The sequence below is a fragment of the Sipha flava genome, unplaced genomic scaffold (genome assembly GCF_003268045.1).
Source record: "Sipha flava isolate LNK unplaced genomic scaffold, YSA_version1 80_pilon_pilon, whole genome shotgun sequence".
Classification (NCBI taxonomy): Eukaryota; Metazoa; Arthropoda; class Insecta; order Hemiptera; family Aphididae; genus Sipha; species Sipha flava.
Window position 1 is genome coordinate 1,175,130 of NW_020273622.1, and position 15,575 is coordinate 1,190,704.

Consider the following 15,575-nt stretch of genomic DNA (forward strand, 5'->3'; position numbering starts at 1 on the left):
CCATTCGCGTTCACACGGCGCGCTCATCACCTTCACCGGCGGCGCGCAATCACCTCCTCACTTCTCTGCCGCCGCCGCATCAGCAGCCGCCGCCGCCGACAATAACGTCCCGTCGATCACGCACGCCGGTCTTCCACGTACAATACTCACGACACTCCGTTCCGCCGACGAATCGTGCGTGTGCGCTGCACGTGTGAGTGAGCCAGCGAGCGAGCGTATGAGTGTTCTTGTCACAGCGGTCGTTGCGCGCGTGTTCCGTGCGCTTTCCGCCACCGTCGTCGCGGTCGTCTCGCCGGACTTTACTCGCACTTCGTCATCCCACCACCGCACATCATCGTCAAACGTTACCGTCACCATATAGTCACCACCGCAATTGTCGCCCCTACCATCACTCCCGCCACCACGCAACCTACGGCACCTAACACCATCACCACCAACACCACCGTAACCGTCGGTCACCATTGCCATAACCACCACCGCCACCACCAACATCATCTCCACCGTCACTGTAGCCGCGACGACCACCGTGACCCGTCCGCGCGAGTAACCGTTGCACGGTCAGCGGCCACCAAACGTAATAATATATTATTATTTTACTGCAAAACGATCGACTGATTACGGATCGTTTTAAGATTAACTCGACAAAGATTACTTTGTAATACCATTTTTACAGAAATATTTTACATTTTTGTGTTCTGTTGATATTCAAGCACGCTAGCAGGTCTGCTATAACGCATTCCCGTCGATTCACTAACGTTGAAGCTCAGCACCCACGACTCAACCGGTTTCGACTTGCCACACGCAATTGTCATCTCCGTCTCCGCTTTCACACATCCGATCGACCACATTACCTCCACGTTGTATTAGCGTCCTCGCAAACGGGCGCTAGAACAGACAGTCAATCAAAGGTTAGTAAATAAAAAAATTTAACTTGCGCAACCGTGTTTGGAAACGGCAAATTCTGAATAACACGGACCCGTAGACGGTCGAAACATATTTACTACGAAATTAAGTGTTATCCATTTTAATTGGTTCAGATGTTAAAACAACATTTTTAACTACGTAGGATCTGTGTGAAACACTTGGAAACTCGAAATCTTCAGTACTAAATGTAAATAATGGATTTATTATGTACAGAATAGTGAAGTCGATCGTTTCCGAGAGGTTTGGACGTTGTAGTTATTGTTCAGGTTATTGTTCATGGATTAAAATAAACAACGCATAATCTTTTGATGTACATCAATTAATTATATTCAAGCACCTGAAACATTTTCTAATGGGTTTAGGTTTTTTGCTATGATTTTGTAAAATAATTTTATACTTTTATCATTTATGTATTATTGATTTTTAAAGAAAATTGTTAAAATACATTATTTACAAATTGTACGTTAAACACGTATTGTACAATTGTAATCTTTAAAAGGTTTCCTAATTCACTAGTCTTAGAAATTTTAGGCGTGGGAATTTATGTTTTTATATGTAAATAGTGAGTGGTAAATGATTTATATATAATATACCATACATTTAAATCCAAGATATTAAATCAATTTAAAAGTGTATGAGACATCAATCAACCTTTGATTAAATCATTATTATAATTTAGTTAATAGGTATATACGGGTACATATATACTATACACTAAGAAAATATGTATTACTTAGAAGTTTAAATCTGCAATTTATTTAACAAATTTTTAATAGAATTTTAACCTCTTATTAAAGTTACACATAATTAAAATTAAAAACAAAATATTGGCTTTCAATAAATGTGTTAATTAATACAGTTATTTTCTAATTATTTACTGAAAATAATTGAGTTGAAATTATTTCTTTTATCTCAAAAGATGATTATTAGTTTTATTTCCTAGCATAGAACAATCATTTAACATTAGAATAATATAATTAAAAAATATTTCTTTTATATTTTATATAACATTAATAGCGATGTATAATAAATGTATTTTATTTGTCTTGTGTCATATAAGTGCAGTTAACGTAATTTGAATTAATAATTTTTAAGTTAATATTATATTTTTATGTTAATAATGTACAAAAAATAGTTTAACAGTTATATTTTTTAAAACTACATTAACAGTATAAATTACTAAAGGTGTATTCAATTTTTAAAAAAAAGAAACCATACGTTCATGAGAAGCCACGTAACATCTATATCATATATATGACAATAGATTTAAGTACAGTTTATTTAAAAATTGATGATAGAATATTACATTAAACACACAGAAAAGTAATTCTAAATTTATCTTTTGCAAATTTGTATAATCGATGTAAATTTTTATTATCTAAATAATTAATTTATATTTTTTAAATTTACAATCAAATTTAGCTTGTACAATTTATTTTTACTATTTTTTGCATTGAATTTAATTTTCGTTTGTGGTTTACATCAAAGAAAATTATAATTAATGAAGATTCTAATAATAGTTATTAGAATTTTTACAAAAAAAAAAAAAAATAATAATAATAATAATAAAATTAAAGTATAGAATGTAAAAATTTAAAATATGTTGTTATTTAACTACAATTATTCATAACAGGTTAGTTATAATATATTAACGTTGGAATTTAATTAAATATGTTTAAATATTGTAGTATGATTTAACAATCAAACATTTAGAGTATATCGACATACAAGATATTATATTAATCACTATCGAATGAGCATTAAAGTTTGATATCAATAGCATACCATAATAACTTCATAAATCATTTTGGAACTCTTTACTTATATTTTTATTTCATATTTGGAGCCCGTTTGGTTGTTGCGGTTCACGCAACAAGTAATAGCGTTTGTGTTCCTAAAATGGTGAATTGTCTTGACCTTTAACAATTGTAACGTGAAAAACTGAGAAACCGAAAAATATCAACGATTCGGATAAAATATAGCAAGCACAAAAACTTTATTTTATCAGATTTTCTACTTTGGTCCATAGTATAAACTCTTTCACGATTTCCGAAAACTGACAGAGCACGTACACGGTCAACACGTACGCTTTGAGTTTGGGGATTTCTAGAGGATGATGATAGAGGTAGAGGGTTTGAGACGTGAACTAAAAAGTCGGAGAAGTGAAAATTGTCATTCATTCATTCTATACAACGTGTAAGTGTACATCATGGATACATTTTCCCTTTGACCCCAAAAAAATAAAGTGACATCGCATAAGCCTCGTACCTTTTGAAAATGTAATACTCAAATATCTACGCAAATCATATAATATGAATATATATATATATATGTATATAAGCCTTGTACATACATGTAATTATTATTATTATTTCTCGGACAACAGTACGTGAATACAGCACAAATCAGGTGTATGAATCATGAAAAATGGATCTCGGGTTAGAGGGTTTTAAATACTTCATATCTTGACGAATACACACACATATACATATACGGTATATATTTATACATGTGTTTATGTTTTCAACAAAGGGATAACGATGGAAATTAAACCTCGCGTTCAACCATTGCCCATCGTAATGATTTTGATATTATAACGTTGCGAAAATAATGATGATGGCGCGCGAAGGGCAATCCGCTGCTGACTGTGTTATATGCACGTCAATTGTATTTTGTTCTATAGTATATACTAATAGTATATTATATATACATGTTTGTTATATAAAGAATAATAAATATATATATATATACATATAATCTATACGTTTCCAAAGTGTACATAAACTATATTCACACGATAGCAATTGAAATTAATAAAAACGACATCTAACCAACCATCTATCAATTTAGATATCCAACTGTTTCGTTATACAGATCGATATAAATCTCAGAATAAAACATTAGATTACAATTATTTTTAAGTATGCGGTTTAAAAAATTAGTTATTTCTCTCATGTGCTTAGTTCTAGATAGTATGTAGAATTTTTTTTTTTTTTTGTAGAAATTTAAAAACAAGTTTAAGAATTATTTTTCATAATTATATTTCTACTAATATATTAATATATGTATAGAAAATAATTAATTAAATTGAAAATGGTCTGTAGCATTCACGAATTTGTTTTGAGTTTTATTTTAATAGACTTTTTGAATAGTTTTACTTTAAATTAAAACCCCATACAATTGAAATAATACAATTTTTAAACCTCCAAAAGTAAAAATCGTTTTTAGTAACAAATAATTATGTTTTTATTATTATTTCTAAAGAAAACTTAAAATAAATAAAGCGTATCCTAAAGTGTAATTCTAGACTTTATTAACTTGATTGCAATTTATGTTAATGATTTTTTTTCATTGTTTTATAATCGTGTTTATAAAATTATATTATTACAGCAAATACTATAAAAAAATTAATACCTTAGTTTTGTATACTTTATTGGAAATACGATGTGTATAATGTCTTTATTTTATAGGAATTGTATTTTTCTTCTAATTTTGTCGAAAACTAATTTAAAAAACAATCAATAAATACTGGTGAAACTTCTATTAAATAATAATTTTCACTGTACCAGGTGTATAAAAAAACAAGTTTTATAATTAAAAATTTAAGTTGGTTTTAAAAATTGAAATTTAAGAGAAAAATATAAACCATTCGAATACGGAAAAGTTGTCAAATAAATTTTCATTGTTTACCTGTTGTGATGAGCGATTAAAGATATTCTGTGAAAAAAAAAAAACCCAATAGGGAAAATATAAACTTTTATAAAAAATAAATGCACTTTTCTTTTTTGTAGTTTACGATTGAACATGAAATATTAATGCTAATGTCGTATGTATTCTGTTTCTACGTTATATTTGTTCTCTTTGTAGTTTGAAATTTATATTGAATGTTGATAAATTATTTTATAAATACAACATACTTTTGAATTAATATCCTCAGGTATTGTAAGTTAAAATAAAGTATAAACAAATTATTTAGTTGGTAGTTATTTAATTTATAATGTTTTCTTTAATATATAAAATGCCATTATAAACTTTTAGTTTATATTTATATTTAAATATGATATAATGTATTGTGTGTTTAATTTATTGCATAGATGAATATAATTATTCTAATATTATCAGTTTTAAAAATTTATATTACAATTAAAGAATCTTTTAATGATGATATTATAATGTATTAAAATAATTCTCACATGCGTTTTTTATTTGCTTGTAAAAAACGTAGTTATTTTATGACGATATAATAAAATTGTTTTTTTGTTTGATTTTTCTTATAACTAATTTATATTCCTAAACTTAATTGGTATTCATTTTTTAGTATAGATTATCTTCAAAACTTCTTTTAGTTATCGTATTCAAAGAATAATTCAATGTATACGTATGTATTTAGAAACAATTATTATCTCACTGCGATGAATTAATTTTAATAAGTATTATGAAATATAATTTATAATAGTTAAAAGTTGATTATATTATATAAGAAACAAAAAAGAAAAATATTAAATTTATACTCCTAAGTTATAGTTACACAACAATGCGTTAAACTTTCACTAATTGATAAAATTATGAATAACTACAAGTCCCACAATATTGCTTTAAAGTTAGTGTCATTGTATTTTATCCTCAGTATTATTGTGCCTCTATCCTGTTTAAACTTCGGTTTACTAAATAGCTACAGTCAGTGTTTGACAGAATTTAAATTAATATAGTATTTCTCGGAAAAAATACTAAAATTAATCTACAAAGAAATATACCTATATTTGTATTTGTATTTTAACTCATTAAAAACCATTACGTACTATATATTTTTTTTATTTTTTCAGATTTTCATATATATATATATTAAATATCCATCTATATAGTAATACTAATTATCAAAGATACTAATTATTATTTTTTTAAAATAAAACAATGTATTTTTAAATGCTATGCAAAAGTAAGAATGTCTATTTTAAATAATTTTAATCTCTTATTATTACATTTTTTTAACTAAAATAAATAATCCTTTTGGTGGAACTCCGTGTGATATCGATTTTTAAATTCAATGATGACCGATTTCGATAATAATAAGAATCGAACTACCTAAAACAGTCAAGGACAGGCAACAATTGAATCACTTAAACCCGTTTTTTACCAATTCTGTTTTAAGTATCAATAGAAATTGATAGTTTGTTAGTATTTTTCTTTATTTATAGTTAGATTTAAGAAATATTTGATATTTCTAACATTTCTCATTAACAATTTTATATTTGTATTGCATTTTAAAGATTTCATTATTTAGTTTTTATTTTAAGGTTGAATAATAATTTAAACAATTTTTACTTTAAGAATAAGTACTTAAAATAGTAATATTCTAAACAATAAGAATACAAATATTTAATAATAAACTATACTTATGTTTAAGTGTTTAATCATAGAAAGAAAGTACAATTTCAGCTCGTGATAATACGTTTACCATAAAATGTTTTAAAATCTTTAATTTCAATAATATCTACTAGGCAGTTAGATCGATTATACGACAAATAGATTTTGGCTGTCTGTGTGACGGAACATCGTCGATGTTTCTCTCCACCATAAATAAAATAACATTTTATTCTCTACCGTAACAAAAATAGACACATATCTTCGTCTTGCTCATTCCGATTGTGTACACTCGTCTTGTCGCGGCCTAAATAGTTTACCGTTTTAATCGGCGTGCGAATTCGTTGCTATTTCCTATCGTTGTTTTGGCACCAGCCGCTGTTGCATCTCCCAATGATTCTTTCACTGGAATTCACCATGCATTGAGGACGCGCCTTGATGTAAAGTAACTAAATATAAAATTGAAAAAAAAAATCGATCGATTGACAAAATTATTGAGAAAATATAAAACGCGTTTTGGAAACGGGAAAATAAATTTTATTTTCCGACAACTAATAATGTCGAACAATAAATAGTTGGTAGGTACTCCTTTTTTGTATTATAATTTGATATATTATTTTGATAAAATACAATTTTTAGTATAGTACGTATTAAAAAATCTGTCAAGAGTTATACAGAGTTATAAATATTATATAAAGTATTTTGTTCGAAAATACATTTTAATATGGCAAATAATAAGTGGTTAAAAAGCAATCAATGTTAAATTAGACTAATCTCGATTTACCAATAGTTAATTATTTATTAATGTATTTAGAAAAATTCTAATATCGAATTATCACTGGAATATTCTAAATATTTTACATCCATTAATTATTAGATTATTAATATTTTTCAAAGTATTAAACTGTAACTATCATGATCTGATTTACGCTAAGTGCTATATTAATTAGAAATAAATACTTTATGATTAGATAAATTAGAGTGAAGTCAGGGCCGCATTTAAGGGGGGCATTAGCTATAACTGCCCTGGGCGCAAGTTTTTTGGGGGCGCCAAAATTTTGTGGTCGGAAATTTGCTCACTTGTAAATTATTGAACTTTTAAAATTATTTTGAAATTATTATTTTTTTCTTTTTAATAACAGTATCATAAATTAATGTTAATGTATTTAATTTATTAATATATTTATAACACTATAGTTATTAGCGATCTAGAATATTATTAGTATACCTAATATCAGTTCCCAAATTTGTTGTGATAATGTCAATGTATTATTATAATAATACGGCGTATTATGTTATCGCGTGCGACGTGCGGTGGCGGGCTGAGACACGATTGAGCATAAAACACCTTTTTTGCGACATGATTGAGCATAAAACACCTTTTTTGCGACACGATTGAGCATAAATTGTCAGCGTATCAAAGAAAATTAAAATACAAAAGAAAACCAACACGATTGAGCATAAAAAACACTGCAACGTTGCCATTTTCAATTTTGAAATGTATTATAGGTACAAAATATTTATTTAAATAATTATAATAATTCAATATATAACATGGCAAAAGAATATCATATTTTCATAGTCAATAACTGTTGTCCATGTATGCTATTCTGAGAGAAGGTTCGCCAACAATCTACAAACAAATTATTATATTTTAGTAAAAAAGTACTATATTATATAATTATTATATAATATAGTACTTTTTTACTTTTTAATAATTATTATTTTTTACTTTTCTTCACCATGATTGTCCTAAATGAAATCTACATCCAATTATTTTAATATATCCAAACACGTCTGTTATTGCCTGATGAGCTCCAATTTCAAAATCAATATGAAATGTGTTTATTTGCAAATAACGAACGAACACTGATATTATTTTTATAATAATTTTGGAATTGTATCTTAATTATCTTATATTTTCCCCCGATGCTAAATGTTTAAAAAGTCGTTTTGCTCCGAAACTAATTTATTAATCGATAGCATTGCCGATAAAGCTGAGGGGCTCGGCTCACGGCTCACGTCAGATATCATAATAATTGCTGTAATAATAAGTGAAAATAATAAATTACAAAATGTTGACAACGTGAATGTGGCAACATCGCATAAAATATTCTATGCTCAATCGTGTTACTAAAAAGGTCTATGCTCAATCGTGCTTTCCCGTGATGGCGTGCCTACTACATAAAAATAGCATTGATTTTAGAATATCTATAAGGTTCATGAGAATCTATCTCCTATATTTTCCGTGGTTAGGCCCCTTAGATGGGCGCCAATTTTTTTTTTTTTTTGCGTCGGGGCGCAAAATTACTAAATACGACACTGGTGATAGTTGGTGTTTATATTGAAACGTTCATTGGTTTATTACATATTATTACATTAAATAATTAAAAAAAAAAGTTTTTATTAAATTATTTTATTTATATTTCTTTATATTACAATTTACATTAAACCAAAGGAAAATATTTTTAAGTACTGTATTATACCCAAAAAGTTAATAGAAGTACAGATTTATGACAAAATATTAACAATTTTTGTAACAAAGTATTTTAGGAATCAGAAATAATTTTAATCTTAAAAAAATATAATGTGGTCAATTTGGTTTGAAATTAATTTATTGATGATATTATTTTGAATTCCACTTGTCTATGGACATTATTTATACAACAAAATGATTTATTTTTATTTTCCTGTATAATATTGGCCATTTAAACATTATTAATCATAAAATAAACATTATTTGTCAAAGTGTGAGCTAGTTATAAATTGTGTATTATATGCTTTAAATAAATATTTTTACGAGATTCGTTATTGTAAGTATATACGATTTGTTATTGTTTCATATGATGTTTCAGTTACTGATAACATATTTAATAGTGATAATTGTAAAATATAGAGCTCAACATAATAAAAAATGGTGACATTTTTTTTCGAACGTTACCAACCTGTAACATTAATTTGACTACTGTCCAAGAGAACGTCAAAAACATATTATAACCAATACTTTATGGCATAAATGTACATACGAATAAACGTATATCATAAAGTTAATGTTAAATTATTTTATGTTAAATTAATTCATAATCTATTTGATTATTATTATTTTTATAAAGAATCAAATAATTAAATTTTTGTTGTCATTTATAAAGTGTCTCTATCTAGGTTCTACTATGTTTTTGTAAGATCTATAAGATTTAAATCAGATTAGAATTGAAATTGTTCGGTTTAAAAATATAAAAATTAAATCAACTTAACCAATACTGAAAAAATTACTAAGATACTTTTTATACGGTTTCATTAATTAATATTTTAGTTTCTAGTTAAATACAAATTATCTTATGGCAAAAAATGTTCTTTCTGAAATTATTTAAATTCGTATTTAAAACCCAAACCTTACATAACTTTTTTTTATTAAAACCATTTTTATCATTTAATATTATATAGGTAGTTTTACTATACTTTCATTAACACTGAATAGCTCAAAATTTAGGTCATTATATTTTAGATATTTATAGATTCCTTTATATTGTTGTTTTTAACAAAATTTATTATTTAAATTTTATTAGGTAAAATAGGATATATATTTTATAAATGTAACTATGTATTGTTAGAATATATAAATTGATATTTTTTTAAAATGGAACTTGTTAACAGAATAATAAACATGACCATTAGAGACTGTCGATAAATGGTTTGCTGTATATTCCTGACAGTTGCTCGCGACTAATGCGTTCCTCTCCGTAACCATAACAAGACTTTAAACAAATGTAAAGACATTTACAATCACTACAATTGTGCATTTCGGAAATCAAATCTTCAGAATATATAGCGATAAAGATAAATTTATTTCGAATGGATTTCTTAAGCTATTATGACTTTTAAAATGTCGACAACAATTTGAAAGAAACTTAATGTTTTAATATGTATATGAGACTAAATTAAATAAAAAAAACTGGATCCGTTGATATATATTAAATAAAGTCATCAAAAGAAAAATAATTTATTTTAATATTTCAAATTCATTTTCAATATAAAATTTAAAACTGAAATAAAAACTTATAAGTTATGGTTAATATCCACGAGAAAATAGTTTTTAATATACCTCATAATTTTTTTCTATATTATTATAATCAAAAAGTAATTAAAACAATTCAAATTAATTGAATTTAGAAGTATAAGTATTTCGTCTCTTTTGTAACATCGACATTTTATACTGTCGGTTATGATATTTTTAAATATTTTTTAAATGTTTTATTATGTTTTTGTAATTATTTAACAATTAATTTTATTTATTTATTCAACTATGCATAATTAAATAAATTTATTTTTGCATATAAAAATATGAATTATAGATCGTGTTATAGCTCACCATATGATTTGAAGATTATTCCAGTAAATTTTAATTTAATTGATTTGACAGTAGTAAATATAATAGAGAGGAGTAGTGCAATAGAAGTAAAATGGATTTCATGCATGTATTTGAAAATCAAAATAATCGGTTATTGAAGTCAGAATTTTTCAATGAATAAATTTCCTTGAAAAAATCATTACACAGTTTAAATTAAATAATTAAACAAAAAATATTAGAATATTGAAGTAAACGTTGAACTGTTTTTATTTTTATTCAAAAAAATGTACAAATAAAGATAACTTCAAAAATGATTTATGGACAAGTAATATTTTATGAATTAAAATGTATAGCAATTTTAAACAAGTAATTTTTCTTCTATAACTAACTGTAGTTCCATTTAATTAAATATAAATTGAATGTTTTAGTTGAAACCAAAAAACTCATTGTGACTAATTAAATAGTGTTCAAAAGTACAAATTATCTAATAATTTTTTTATCAATTCGATAGATGGTTTTTATTAATTTAAAATAGATTTTTCACTCAAATTATTAATATACATCTGCAATTAAAAGTGGTATTTAAGTTTCTAATTGATTATTTTAAAAGGTAAGAATTTTACGCAGTTAAGTTATTTTAAACGATTTAACTTGCGTTTTGATCATTTTTTGTGCGATTTTATGGTGTTCCAGGTCTTGTTTTATTAGGTAACATGGAGATAGAATAATTTGAGTATTAAAGATTTAAATATTTAATTTTAATACCTATACTTATATTTTTATATCGAAGATAATTTGCTCAAGTTGAATTTTCAATCTAAACCCTAACAGTTAGCATAAACGACCAGTTGAGAGGATATTATAATAATGATTTTAAAAATGGATAGTTAAACTCAAAGTTATAAAGGAAAATGTACGTTAAATCTTTAACGACACACAAGAAAGTATATTTTATTCTACCCACCAATAACATTTGAATAAAAATATGAATATTCTATTTTGACTGTGTTTAGGTGAATTTAATAAAAATAATTATCGTGGATAAGTATTGTGGAGTATAAATAGAACCATTTTTATTAAAAATGTTTTATAACTTTTTACGTTTTTATGGTTATATTTTATTTAGTATCAAATGTATATCCTATATATACTCCATATTGTATTTTATTGGTTTCAATTTATTCACAAAAATAATTAAGTATAATATTTAGTTATATTTTTTTAAATTAATATCAATTATATACGTATAATATAATATGTATGAATAATACAAGTATAATATAGTATATACATATTTGTAAATTTAGATTTAATTGAAAAAAAATGTAATCAAGATTATATGTATACAATTGAACTTAATATTAAATTATTTTGCTTATTTCGTTTATGTCTTATTTAATTTTTTTTTTTTTTTAAACTAATACATTTTATTTCATTTTCTAATCGTTTTTATAATTTAAATATAATTAATGAAGTTTTTGATATGAACCAAAGTTATCTAACGTTGACATCATCAGCATATTTGGTATTCCGTTGCGAAGCTAATAAATCACCTATCCTGACACTGTTTAGACGAAAACTTTGAAATGTGAAATTTAAATATGTTCCGTCATTTTTGCGATGGTAGTTATAAACTGTATGTTACTGACTTACCATATTGTTAATAATATTTAACATTTCTTTAGTACATATTTTTTCATAACTTACAACTTTAAACAAGAGTACTAAAATTATTTTAAAAAAAATTTCCAACAGTATTAGATTGTAGTAAATCTGATATATATGTATGTAATTTTTAGATAATGAAATTAATACAATGTAAATTACAATTCAAGTACTATAGTGTTATGTAAATTTATAAAATATTAAAAAAGTTTGTCTTTTAAGAACTGAGCGACTGCATTCAAGTATCCAGAGAATATTTAAATTCTGTTCCATTTAAAAAATTCTGTATTCATCACTATAATTGATTTAGTTCAAATAAATCAACTGAGCTAATTGATAATATAGCGTTTTATAATTAGTTTTGAGTTTATTCATGTTTTATAGTGTATTTTTTGAGCATCAATTTTATTATGATGGATATTATATTGTATTAATATATTACTTTCAAGAAAATGTTTAGTATCGATTTAAATAGTAAGGCACTAAATAAAACGTAGGAAAAAAGTAAATAGGAATTTTATTGATATGAAAAACATTATTTTAATTTTAATGTCTAAAATAAAAATTTTCTCAGTTTCTAATAAAAATTATGTATATTAAAAATATGCCATATAGAACCTTATCAGTTTCGATAAGTGAAGTACATTTTTTAGTAACTACTTATTTATGAATCACTTGAGATTTTCAACTAAAGTATTTGTATGTAATTTAAAACATTTTTCTGAAATAAAATTATAATAAAATTTTGAATGAAAAGTGACATTTTGATTGAAATTTATTATCATTTATCGAAAATATATTTTAAAATATTGTTATAGCATTTTTGGATAGCAAACTTTGATAACTATAAAAATTGATCTGTAAAATGTCTGTATTTAAATTAGATTTATTGTTGGGAAAATGCTGCTTAGGGTTTGTGTAACGTTTTACTACCCTAGTTCATTTTTTATTAAACTTCGAATGAAGTATAATGATATAACATTAACTAATATAATTATTATTTGATGCTTAAATGAATAAGTACTTACCGTTTGATTGTTATATCATGTTAAGGTATATAATAAAGCTCACGTAAAGTATACGATTAGTAAGATATAATGTATAGATATAGTAAGATATGTATTATAATGTGTTATTAACACTTGGAGGAAAAATATTAGGAAATTACATGTACGGTTTTCATGTAAGTGTACACAAATATTGAGAATTCTGAGGTGTCAGTTGGTTCTTATAAAATTAATGAAAACTTGTTAATGATATTAAACCTACAATATTACCGTACACGAGGAATCATGATAACAATAACTTAAGTTAAATGATACTTTGATAGTCTGTATTACTAGTGGATGTCAGGGACGGCTTGATCATGAATTTTGTGGTTCACTGAATCACCAACAATTTTGGGGGGGGTGTCATTTTAATAGGTGGGTACTTGGTCTTGGCGTCTGTCAGCAGTAGGTAATATAAAATTGGTAATTTAATAAAAATTAGGCAAGTTTTTGTACCTAGTATGACTTTTTGGTTGATGGGTGGGTGGTATTAACTATTTTTGAACTACTATCTGAAAAATGTCAAACCGCCTATGGTTGATGCACATCTCGGTAGCATGTCAAACGTATTATATTTTGAATGATAATATTATGTGGTCTATTCGTAATGCAGTGAGTATGTTAGTCATATAATAGTCATACATAATCAAAATATTGTCGAGAAAGCCTAATGTATATAATTTACACTTATTTCTCTCATTTTTTCGATTGAACGTATGTTTTTCATGTAAGTTATTAAAGATATACTTAACGTATATATAAGGCAGAGTACCTGTAAATTTCCGTTCCATAACTTTTAAATTGTTTAAATACCAACCGGATGCCCATCTTAAACTTTATAACGAACTTGTGCTAGATGTTTGATTGAGCGAACATTTGGAATTAGTGTTACACACATTTCTATTACAATTAATATTGATAATATCAATGATTGCAAGTTTCCGGAAAAACCACCAATACATTTTTGAAATTTATATAGCTGGTGGAGTTAGAAAGCACTTAAATTATTATTGAATTATATCGCGTATCATATAGCAGTTTCGTACACATGTATCGGGTACATTTATAGCGCGTCTATGTACAGTCGTATCGGATTCGTACGCATATATTAACCACCCTTCTTCTCTCCGACTCCCCCTTTCACCTAACCAACGCAGTGGACATTCGTATAATATGTACAATAATGTTTATGTATTCCCACGCATGCACTCCATCGGTCACCTGTGAGTATTTGAAACGTAAATTTGGTACGAGATGAGAGTAATCGGGGTGTTTACGGTAGTGGAGTTGTGGGTGGTCGAAATGGGGTGCGTGGGTGGCGGTGTTCGGTCAGTGATTGTGACGGCGGAGATGGTAGACGGTCCGGAGCCCTGCCGCGGAGTGTAATATTATTTGGCAAAACGGGAGCCCACGCTGCCGACGGGGTTGCCGTTTCGTCGTCGACCGTTGCCTTGACGACTGGTGGCTGCGGTGGCGGTGTAAGTGCGGCGATTTCGATAGAGGGTGTTGGTGGTAGTGGTGGTGGTAGTGATGGTGTTGTCCTGGAGTCGTAGGTGCAAAACGGAAAGGCCCCGAGAGTTCTCTACCTCCGCCGCCGCCGATCCCACTAATGGGACCGCGTGCGCCGCGGGACAGTCGTGCAGCGAACGCTCCATGCGCGCGAGATGAATCAATGAGACCCCCCGACGGGACTTTTCGCACTCGCTTCCCGTACCCCGCATCCCTTCATCACGTCACTGCCCTGCGACCCATCCCGTGTTCCTTCCGCCGATCATTGCGCGCAGCCACAGCGGTCGCGACTGCCGCCGTAGTCAATAGCAACGGCCTAGAGAGAGCATGGTGCGCGCGTGCGTGTGCGGGCGCTCGTGCATGCGTGCGGGCGCGCGCGCGCGTGTGTGTATGTGTTTGTGTTAAAACGCTCGAGGATGACGTAGACGGCCTGACGCCCGGGATTCGCCGCCGCAGCCTGTGACTATCGATAACCAAGCACGCCGCATCGATTCCGTCACCCACTACCGACCCTTCCCCACCCGCTCACTCACACCGACCACTCATAACGCCGACGGAGCCTGCTTGGCGTCTCGCACGCACTCCGCGCCAGCATCACCGCCGCCGCCAACGACGACCACCGGAAGTTTTATCGAGTTGCAGGCGGTAGCGGTGCTCGGTGAATTCGGATGTAATGTATATATATATATATATATATATATATATATATATATATATAT

The 15,575-nt window shown here is 28.0% G+C and overlaps 1 protein-coding gene across 2 annotated transcripts in view; it reads left to right on the top strand.

The window, feature by feature from the left end:
- Window positions 1-481: 481 nt before the first annotated feature.
- Window positions 482-15,575, top strand: part of LOC112693060 (poly(rC)-binding protein 2) — a 34,749-nt gene continuing 19,655 nt past the window's right edge. For both annotated transcript variants that reach the window (XM_025567948.1, XM_025567947.1), the window contains exons 1-2: window positions 482-574; window positions 711-908. The gene's annotated coding sequence lies outside the window, so the exon portion shown is untranslated. The remainder of the gene's footprint in view (window positions 575-710; window positions 909-15,575) is intronic.